Source organism: Lactuca sativa, chromosome 7 (assembly GCF_002870075.4).
Source record: "Lactuca sativa cultivar Salinas chromosome 7, Lsat_Salinas_v11, whole genome shotgun sequence".
NCBI lineage: Eukaryota > Viridiplantae > Streptophyta > Magnoliopsida > Asterales > Asteraceae > Lactuca > Lactuca sativa.
This window is the reverse complement of record NC_056629.2, coordinates 99,938,366-99,949,409: the sequence shown is the minus strand read 5'-3', so window position 1 is coordinate 99,949,409 and position 11,044 is coordinate 99,938,366.

Below are 11,044 nucleotides of genomic sequence, written 5' to 3'. Positions count from 1 at the left end.
ATTATCTTCAGATCCGATGACATAGTCTTCAAAATGATGTGCCCGAACCTCGTAATCTTGGGTGTAAAGAATAGGAATCTTTGTCGTTGATCCAATGCTGTTTGAGATGTTGATAGGATTAGATTGAGACTCGTCCATGCTTGATCGTTTAACCTGTTTGAAAGATCAGACTTGTAATATGTAATATCAAGGCAAAACAAATAAATGTTGAGTTACGTCAATTATGGAATGACGGCTCAATAAATATCAGTTAATGTGGAATAACCCTAATCGCTTCTTTCACAAAAGAGATGTGTATGAATTACACAACCTCCTGCTCTGATACCAATTGATGAGTTATAAGAACTCTTTGATCGATTAGATCTTTGTAACAGGTAAATAAAGAACATAAAAACAGTGAGATAAAACACAAGTATGGATCTGAATGAGTCGAATGATTAGATAAACTCAATCCTTAGCAGAGCTCGATTAAGAAGTTCCACTTTAGAGGATTCTAGGGTTACAAAACAAGAACGATGAATACGCATGAAAATACTTATCTAATCGTTATGTTATAGGATGCATGCAAGCATCTATTTATAATAAACCCTACATAAAACTCACGGATGGACAGGCCCATACCGGAGACAAAACTTGGACTAGCTAACGAGCCCAATAGATGCAACACAAATCTGGACCTAACACTATTTAAGGGCACTTATAGCCTCCCATTGCGGCTACCAGTCCCTTGAGAGAACCCTAAGTGAGCTAAATCGTTGCGAGGGAGAAGAAGTCACTTTTTGATCCTTGAACCCTTGGTTTAGCAAGAAGAATGTGACAAGAGCAAAGAGGAGGTGTGATTCAAGCAAGTTCCAGAGTTCAGAGACTTCATTTTGAGGTAATAGTTCGAACCTCCTTCAGTTTTGGTGTTGATCATTAGATTTAGGGTTTTCTAACCCCTTTGGAGAGTGATTATGTGGAGCAAATGGTCCCTCTTCGAGTTTGTGCCTTGGATCTGGACTCAAAGAGGTCCAGAGACCTTGACCCTTGGAGCTTTATGGACCAGTTTAGGGTTATTGGCCTTAGGTTGCCATTTTTGGGACCAAATCTCCTTTTGATGCCTTGTTATGGTTGTACAAGCATCAAGTTTCGAACTTTATGTGACATTCATGCTTGGGGAGGCCAGATATATGGTTTGGGGAAACAGATTTGACCTCAGGAGGCCAGTATAGTTTGTGCATGGCATGAACTCGCCGAGTTGTTCTTGAGACTCGGCGAGTAGGGCTAGGGTTTCACGTAAATTGATCAGTGAGTAGACTTGCCGAGTTAAGGGATGACTCAGTGAGTCAGGAGGGAGTTAGAGGACTGGAGTTCAAGGCGATAGTCACCGAGTTGTTCTTGAGACACGGCGAGTTGAGTCGGGGTGGCCCCGCGATTCATGTCTGGGATGACTCGTCGAGTATAGGGAGGGACTCGGTGTGTCAAGCAGGACAAAGAGTTAAAGGACATGTGAGGACTCGCCGAGTCACCAGGATGCACTCGGCGAGTAGGGTCAAAGTGTGATCGTTGACTTTTGTTGACTTTCAAGGTTGGGTCATCAATGGAGTCCTTGTGACAAGAGGGGAGGGTAAAATAAACTTTTACCCTTCTGAGGGTGCCAATGGCAGGTTGAGTCTAGTCTCAAGAGTTATATTTATAAGAGTATTTATTTATGTGAATAGGCGGAGGCTAGGCAATATCTTTCCATCGAGTAAGAGATTTACCGAGACGCCTGAGGTGAGTCTTCTCACTATACTTTACCTAGTGTGGTAACAAAGTTATGTGACAGACTACTATAGAGTTGTATGCCAGTGTATTTGCATGTTATTAATGTGTTGTGATTTATTGTGATATGTGATATGCATGATTCATAGTTACAGAGTTGGGACTTTCGGGTCCTTAGAGTTAGGGCCAGAAGGCCCATAGAGAGTTGGGGCTGGTGGGCCCCACTGAGACACATTGACCAGAGGGTCAACAGAGTTTCAGCCTCGAGTGGCTATTATTTGTTAGAGTGGTATTTTGGGAAACTCACTAAGCTTATGCTTACAGTGTTACATGTTATGTGTTTCAGGTACCAATGATGACCGCGGGAAGGCGTCGGCTTGATTCGTACACACACACACGGGATTTTATGTATTTCGATCTTGGGGTTTTGTATTGAGATAATGTTGATACAATGTTTCGAAAAAAAATGAATGTGAATGATATTTTATGGTTTTTAAAAAAAGTGAAAAATTGTTTTAATTTTTACGGTGTTACAGGTCAGAGGAATTTTCGATCCGAGAAAAGTGGCTAATGCGAGTGTTTTAGGAGGGCATGATTTCGGTCTTAACTGAAATCTATTTTCAGTGTGAGGAGGGGTAAGACTTGCGAGGGCTCTTGGATTTTATGTTTTAAATTTTCAATTTTTGCAACACTTTAATAAAAAGGGTTGTTACACCATTGATTCTCTATCTAGAAACAAATGGACTAGCACACACCTCATCTATATATCCCCAACCATCAATTAATCAAGAGAATCATTCATAAATACAAGACGCATCATTCTCATAGTTAGGATACATCAGAGACAACAAAGGTAGTCGTTATCGATTCACTTCCAAATCACTTGAAATAATCAACTACAACATGACCTACCTGTATTCAAAGAAAGAAAGCGCTAGATCTCATATCAAGGAATCCCTACCACAAGAATCCTCTTGTGTATTCACACACTGCCATACTTACCACCAAAAATCACAACTATCTAGCCCTATGTTGGGTCTACATCCCAACTCTGAAAATCACATGTCTGTTCCTTCTTTCCTCTTAACACAAATAGTGACGTCCCAATCCATTTGCTAATCACTTAGCTTCCGGCTGCGATCCTCAAGCTAACGATCATAATCTCTTCCTTCTTGAGTCCCACGACTGAACTGGCACTACCTCGAGCAAGGCCCATGAGACCTCAAATCAACTACCCATCTAGGTCTACGCCATTCAAACCCAAACAGAGATGGAAAATAATGCCCAAACAGTTACCAGCCCCATACTCAGCCCGAACGACCATAACTGATAAACCGAATAAGATGGATACAAACTGAAATTAATCATGACGCCAAACTATACAAGCTACCCTCAATCAACTCCTTAGAATCCCTGAAATTTTCCTCGATTCGAATATGAATCCTATGCTTTAAGTAGTATGGGCCCAATACTACCTTCCGCATCTATTCATACCTTCCTCAAGAATCGTCCCAGATCCTCTAAGTAACTACTCATGTCCACTACCATCCACTCCAACCACATATACATATTTTCAAACGAATACACGCCGCTAAACAATGCACACATTCCTCTAAGGCACTTCCTATGCTCTCCTAAGATTCCCACCTCACCCTGCCATCAACTGCTAAAGAACCCCTACTAATATCTGCTAACTATTCATGAATATAATTACATGCAACAAAACTTTAATAATCTTTCGAATAAAATACCTAACCTTACAACAGATAGACTCAAATGAGAGTTGTGCAATAGGGCCAAATAATTCATTCTAGAATTATTTAACCTTTGCACCATGTAACTTAGCATATTCATTTAATAGTTAGCTCACATCAATATGGGTCCCACAAATCACAAAGCGAGCAACATTCAGGCAATAACATTCTATAGGGTACAAATCATAAAAATACATCATCCAATTAACTTGCTTCTAACATGTTAGGAACTTCTACCAACACTATCAGTTGCCTTATGCACATAAATTATACACTAAGAAGGATCACATAGACTGTTGAATGAATGATTCTAACCTATGCCCATAACCAGACAAGGAACAAGAAATAAGGACAAATCGATCCTTCTAGGGCTATATGATCCTAATCATATACACTTTTTAAAGCATACACTTAGCAATCAATTCCACAAACATAGATTCCAAATCTGACATAGCATCCAATTCCTCCTAGAATACAAGGCATCACAAATCAGTTCATTCTGTCATGCAATTCCTGAAGGTATCCTTAGCCTACTCACTATCAGGCATAAAACACATCTATCCTAAGCAAACATTCTATTATTCAACCCTAAGCAGATCCTTATTCTAACTTCTAGTATGCATATCTACTATAACACATATAACATATCAACAAGTAAGAGTATGTTGGGAACCACTTACTTGTGCTCGGCTGATTGCATGCATCACACACCTTTTCTTTATAAAACCTTTTTAGAAAAACATTTTCATTTAAAGGATTTTAGAAATTCTCAGTTTGAGTTCAGACACACCCGAGAGTGTGCCCAAATCCCTCAAACCATGGCTCTAATACCAACTTGTAACATCCCAAAAATACTTAGTGAAAATTTCATTTTAAATAAGTCAAAACCATTCATTCATTATCCTAAAAGACAATCAGAATAAATGTATTCTCAAAAAATCAGAGTAAAATCATAACCAGTTAATGCATAATAAATCTCCAGGGGATTCGGTACGATCAAGCCGGTCCCTTCCTTTTGAAACCATAAGTACCTAAAAACATTTTAAACATAAACCGTAAGAAAAAAGCTTAGTTAGTTCCCCAAAATATCACATACCAAATAAATGGGCCGAACCCAATATACGAATGGGCCCAATCCAACATAAAAATGGGCCAACCAATGTAAATAATGGGCCCAACCGAACATACAAATGGGCCTAACCCTACATAAATAATGGGCCCCTCCCAACATAAAAATGGGCCCAACCTAGGATAAATAATGGGCCTAGCCTAACATAAAATTGGGCCTAAACCAACATACAATTAGGCCTATCCCAACATAACATGCAAGAGTCACATAGACAACTGGCAGCATCTAGTGGGCCGTATTGGTGCCTTCGACCCATGAGTACAGTGAGAAGACTCACTTGAACTACTCAACATAAGCTCAACAGCTACCTCAGTAACAAAACAACCAATCCACGGTAATTAACGCCAAACCCAAACTAGTCCTTAACCGAATTCTCAATGCTACCCAAGGTTAACCAAAACTCAACGGTCAAAGTCAACTCCTGTTGGTGCCAGGTCGTGGCCAACCCATAGCCACGTTGTGGACACTCAATCCAGTCTTGATAAAAATCTGCTACCATACCGTGGCATAATCTAGGCAAAATAGTCATGAATAAACATGTTGCCGTGTTGAGCATTATGCCATGCCATGGTCTTTTCCGGAGAAAACAAATGTGATGAGTCTCATCACCATGTCGTGGACTTTCCTTGGACGATAGTCTCGGGCATTGGAGTTACCTCTTGTCCGTTGTCTCCTGATGCTGACCCGGATCTAGTCACAAATTTTCGAGTAACCACCATGTTGAAAAACATACCAAGAAGATATTAGATATTCCATATAATATAATTCGGGACCCAACCCCCAACAAAACCCTAGGGGTTGTGACTTCCTTGCTACACGTATGGGTCCTGTGCTTTCAGTAGTACGGGCCCTACTACCTTCCATACCTACCCATATTTGTCTCAAGTGTCATCAAAATGACCTAAAACTATACACAAGCATGGTATGCACCCAATCTTCACTCTTAGGGGAAGGCTAAGTATCTCATAACTGGCGGACTCTTTCCCACAACCCATCCATGAAACTTCCACAAACCCTGTAACACTCGTGTATGCTAGCCATACATAATGTTGAAACCTATAGACATTCGAATACTCGGTCCTACTCTAAGCCCATAACCAAAAAAGGAACATGAAATAAAGCTAAACCAAATGATCTCAGCCTATAAGATCTTAATTATGTACAGTCGTGATGCATAAACTAAGCAAGTATAATAATGATGTCAATTTCATGTACGGAAAAACCCTAGGCTATCAGGCATCATATAATCAGGAAATTATATCATGCAATTCCTAAAGATCCCTATCCTAGTACTAGCCTGCTGTTCTAACATATCATATATATATATATCAAATAATTCATAAGGTATTTTGGGGTCTATCCGCGAGCTCCAGTTGATTGTACACTTGCATCTTCCTTTATTATTTTGAAAACATTTTAAGAAAATCGTTTTAGAATCTTGTCCTCAGTTTGAGACTGGAGACACACAAATGTTTCCTCCAATTCACTCAAACCAAGGCTATGATACCAACTTGTAACATCCATAAAAATCATTCCAAATTTAAACTTTTTAAAACATTTTCAAAATCAATGATTATTACAAAACTTGTTTTCAAAATATTATAATGTTAGAGTATCCCAGAATCAAACATAAAAATCATGAAATATGAAGAGCTGTATGATCAACTCTCACCTTCCCGCGATCATCAGAGGTACCTGAAACATAATCAGCAATTGTAAGCCCGGGGATTCGTGAGTCCCCCAGAATACCAACGACATACAAATATAACCATATCATATAAACAAATACAACATGCATAATGAGCCATCAGTATGAATGGATCGCCTCACAGACCATCAATGTATCTGGGCCGCTCTTCGAGCCTTCGGCACGTCTGGACCGCCTCTCAGGACCTTCAGCCTATCCAGACCGCTCGCCGGGACTTCGGCTTGACTACACGCCCTCCCGGTTCTGTAGTCTATCCGGTTCGCCCTGGGTATCTTGGCCTACAACACAAAGTAGGACCTGCCTCAACCTAATCCCCAAACCAACAAACATGTGCACATACATATAAAAAATAGTCATGCAGATCTAACAGATCTCTAGCATAGGAACCATGCTATAACTAGGATACTGCTCTAACTTATCTCTAACATAGCAACCATCCTATAACTAGGATACTGATCTAACCAATATCTAACATAACAACCATCCTATAACCAGGATACATATCACAAAGCATAAGGTGCAATAAACCCGGATACAAATCCGAAAAGGACCAGTATTGGTGCCTTAGACCCTGTTGATATAGTGAGGAGAAATCACCTCTCAAGTAGCTCGAAATGATAATATCAACTTCTTCCAAATACAGCTCCAACACCAACACCTACACCCATCAATGATCCGATTCCATTATAGAGACAAAAACTCTTGTAAGATTGATAGATTCTTAACAAATAAAACAGAAAGTAAACTGAAGAACAAATATAGAATGAATCAAACGGATGTCGAATGATTAAAACAAGAACACCTCAGAAGAGCTCGATGAAGAATTCTATTGTAGAGGTGTGCTAGGGTTACAAGACGATAAGGAAAATATTCAAGAAGATTATCTATTGAGATGCATGCATGCACCATAAATACTAAACCCTAAAAACAAAATACACGGTTGGACATGCCTATACCGAGAATACATTGGACTACACTAACTAAGCCCAATGGCGCAACCCCTAGACTCAACAATCTCCCCATTTGCACCAATTGAGGCGCGATATCACTTCGGTTCAGTAACAGTGGTTTTCTTCATAGTCTTGAACAGCTTCGGTATGATGGCAAGTAGAGTTTGACGAAAGTTAATATACCACCGAAGCATATCCGAAAACCGCTTCTTATCTACATCATTGTTCTGATTGCACCTGTATATGATATCGAGAATATGCTCCAAGCAAGAGGTGGAGACACAGGTGTTTGTCAACAAGAGCGAACATGCATTTTTGACCTTCACCCCTGGTGAACATGACTGTGTGAAACTGTGGGTTGATCTTTCCCTTCATCATCACATTGATGTCGCTTGCCTGCCCAATCAGCTTGATGGTGGGCTTCTTTCTTAAGGTAGAGGTGATCTCCTGATCCATCTTCGCGACTTCAAGAATATAACACAGCAACATTCTCTTGATGTGATCGATGATAGGCTCATACTCTTGTTGATTGGTCAGCAAGATATTGTTCAGGAGGATCCAGTCATGAGGATTCAAATTTGGCAGATCAGTAAGAGAGATCATATGAACCGAACTGTCTGAGCCTCGGGTCACTTTGAATTTGATGTTGATAAACTTCCCTGCTGAAGTAGGTTTCAACACCTTGAATGTTGTGATCTTCTAATTACTCCATGTCAGGTATTGCGGTTGAGAGAACGCAAGATAGTACTCGATCAGGTCTCGATCAACCTTCAGGTTAGGAGAAGGGATGGAAACAGTTGACTCGAAACAATGAAAGATGAATGCCTTTTGGGTGATTGGCATTTCATATTGAGAATCCTTGGAATTCTCAAGATTGAATGAAAGGACCGGTTCGAGCCATTGTGTACTTGGAGATTCGATTACCTTCTTCAGAAGTTTTTCGATCGTCCACAGAGGGAACATAGATTTCCTTCGTTCCAAAGCATCATTCACTTCCTTTTGTTTCCTCTCCTTTTCAGCTTCTTCATTTTCCTTACGAAGCTTTTCCTCAAGCTCTCGTTCAATTCTTTTGGCTTTGAGGTCTTCAGTTTTGGAAGCTTTTCCTTTGGTTTCGACCGCATCTTCGATTTCAACCTCATCGTCATCACCAATTTTCTTCTTTCGTTTGTCCTTCATACTGCCCGAAGCTTCATTACCCTTCGGTTTAGTAGTGACTTTTGGTTAGGAGATATGTTTTCTTGTTGGACGTTGTTTTGATTGACCCTGGCTAACATCTTAACCCCCTTGTTTCGGAGGGACAACAGTCTCCGGAACACCTTCAATCATGCTTAGAATGTCTAGATTAGGTCTCAACTTCTCAGCCAAGTAGCGTCGAACTGAGATAGTAAGGACCGAATCATGCGCTTCCAGAAGATTCAAAAGAATAGAGTGCATATCCCCAACGCTACTTTTTATGGCAGCTCGCTCTGACTTAAGTTCATCATTTTCTTTCAGTGCTTAGTTGAGCTTCAGAGCTTGAGGCTTGACTTTGGTTGTTTTGAGATCCAGTTCATCCATTACATTGTTTTTCATGGCTAGATTAGCTTGGAATTTATCAAGATGTGTATGGACAGAGGATTGAAGCTCAGTGTAGTCAGTCTTGATGGCTTGGCATGCCTCCTCAAAATGCTTCTATTCTGCTTGAAGCGAACTGGTAAGATTATCAACCGAAGCATTCACCATTTAAGCTTTCTTCTGAGCTGGATCCTGAAGAGAATCAATAAACACATGAGCATCAGAAATTAGTTTTTTGACGTTCGCGGTCGCTTGCTTGCAATCTTTAGAAGATTCATCAACGGCAATAGAAGCTTTCTGGCAGGTGGAAGTGGAAGCGTCTATAGCTTTGACAGCACTGGAAATGGTAGAGTCATGCTCCTTGACAAAGGTTGCCAATAGAGCCTTGATTGCAGCTTTAGAATACACCTGAGTTGGAGTAGAGGAGGAAGAAGAAAGCAATTAATCAAGCTTGTCATTCAGATTCTTTAAATGCCTCTTCGTGACTAGAGCGTCATCATCATTATCGCTCTAGGCTCGATATGGGCTAAAATAAACAGAATCAAACTCCATTTATGCTCCGCCAAGAACAATGTCAGACTCATGTGAGGATGGTGGGGATAAAGGTTTTGAGGCAATTGGGGGTTCAGATTCTGAAGTAGTTGCCCCCGTATAAGATACGTTGACATGAACTTGAGGTTCGGTTGGAGTAGTAGTGGTTGTGGTAACTTTGGTGAATAAAGGAGTGGGAATTAGAATTGAGGTTGTAGTTGAAGATGAGATGGGAGGAGGTCATGGAGCAATGGTAATAGGAACTGATTGGGTAGGAGAAGGAGGATGTGAGTTTCGGTTACCTTCATGAGTTGGTGAGGGTGGACGTGAATTACCTCGAATCGAACTCTCGTGTTGAGAAACATCATCATCACTAGCTTTGGTTCGGTCTGTTGGTCAGATGCAATGTAGTCAGAATCACTTGATGAAGGAGCCTTCGGCTTATGTGCCTTCTTCTTGGTCTTGCGTTTCTTTTGAGCCGAAGGAGATACTTATTCAGGCTTTCGCTTCTTGGGAGTAGAGACTTTAGAGGATTGACCTTCCTTCTCCCCTTTTCGTTCATGATTCTTCCCTCGTTTCGTTGGTTTGTCTGCTGCATCCTGCGAACTTTGCATTTTAGGAGTAAGCTGCCTTGGTCGTGAAGGACGCAGCTTCTTGTACTCATTTATCAATTTGCTTTCACTGGAAACATAACGGTACATTGATTCCCGAACCGAACCAATAAACATGAACTCCAATGGATCAGAAAGGATTATCTTCGTCGTGTGGAAGGTAGCAATCGATGACATTAAGGAGTCAGCCATTTTTGGAACTTGAAACTTCTCTATCGCCCATTGAGTAACGAGAGTCCAAAACCTAGCACAGGAGATTTCAGAGTAGCGAGAAGTAGAACTGAGACTTTGAACCAGTTGAGACCATAAGATGGACCCAAAGTCCATGTTAACCCCATGGTATAGACCGTAGAGAAGCGTCATAAATGCCTTACTCGCCCCATCGGACCCTGCAAACCTCTCCGATAAGCCCTTGAAGAGGAGGGTAAAAAGCCCATTCCACTGAGGAGGAAGGCATGATTTCTTAAACTTTGTAACAGTGGTGGTGAGAACCTCAGTATACCCCATATCATAGAACATTATGAAGAGTGGAGTAGTGGAAACGGAATCAGGGTTGATCATGGAGTCGTCGATAGCAATCCTTAGCAACAAGTAAAATCGAGCTTTTGAAATCGACGCCTTGTGATTGAAGATCTCAAATAAAATTCTCTCCTTGACCTTGTCGTAGACAGCAGTTGAGTGGACCTGAGAAAGTAACCACATTGGAACGTACTCCACCTTGGTTAGGGTAACTACAAGTAGAGAATATTTGAGGCATTCAACGACTTGCAGCATCTAGGGATCATACTGGAACAGTGATAGATCAATGATGAGATTCTAATTTGGTTTAATGGTGAGAAGAGATGACTGGGCACTGTGTTCATGAACAGAAGAGGAATCCGCCATTGATGAACCCTGAAGAAAAAGATGAACAATAAAGAGAGAATACGCTATATAGCTCTTGATAGGATTTAGAAGTGGTAAGAGCGTAAAAGGAAGTTGAGAAATATCTTTATACGATTACCATGAGAGAGAAAATATGGAGTGATAATTGTACAATCCTTTGACGTATCGCCTGAAAAAGC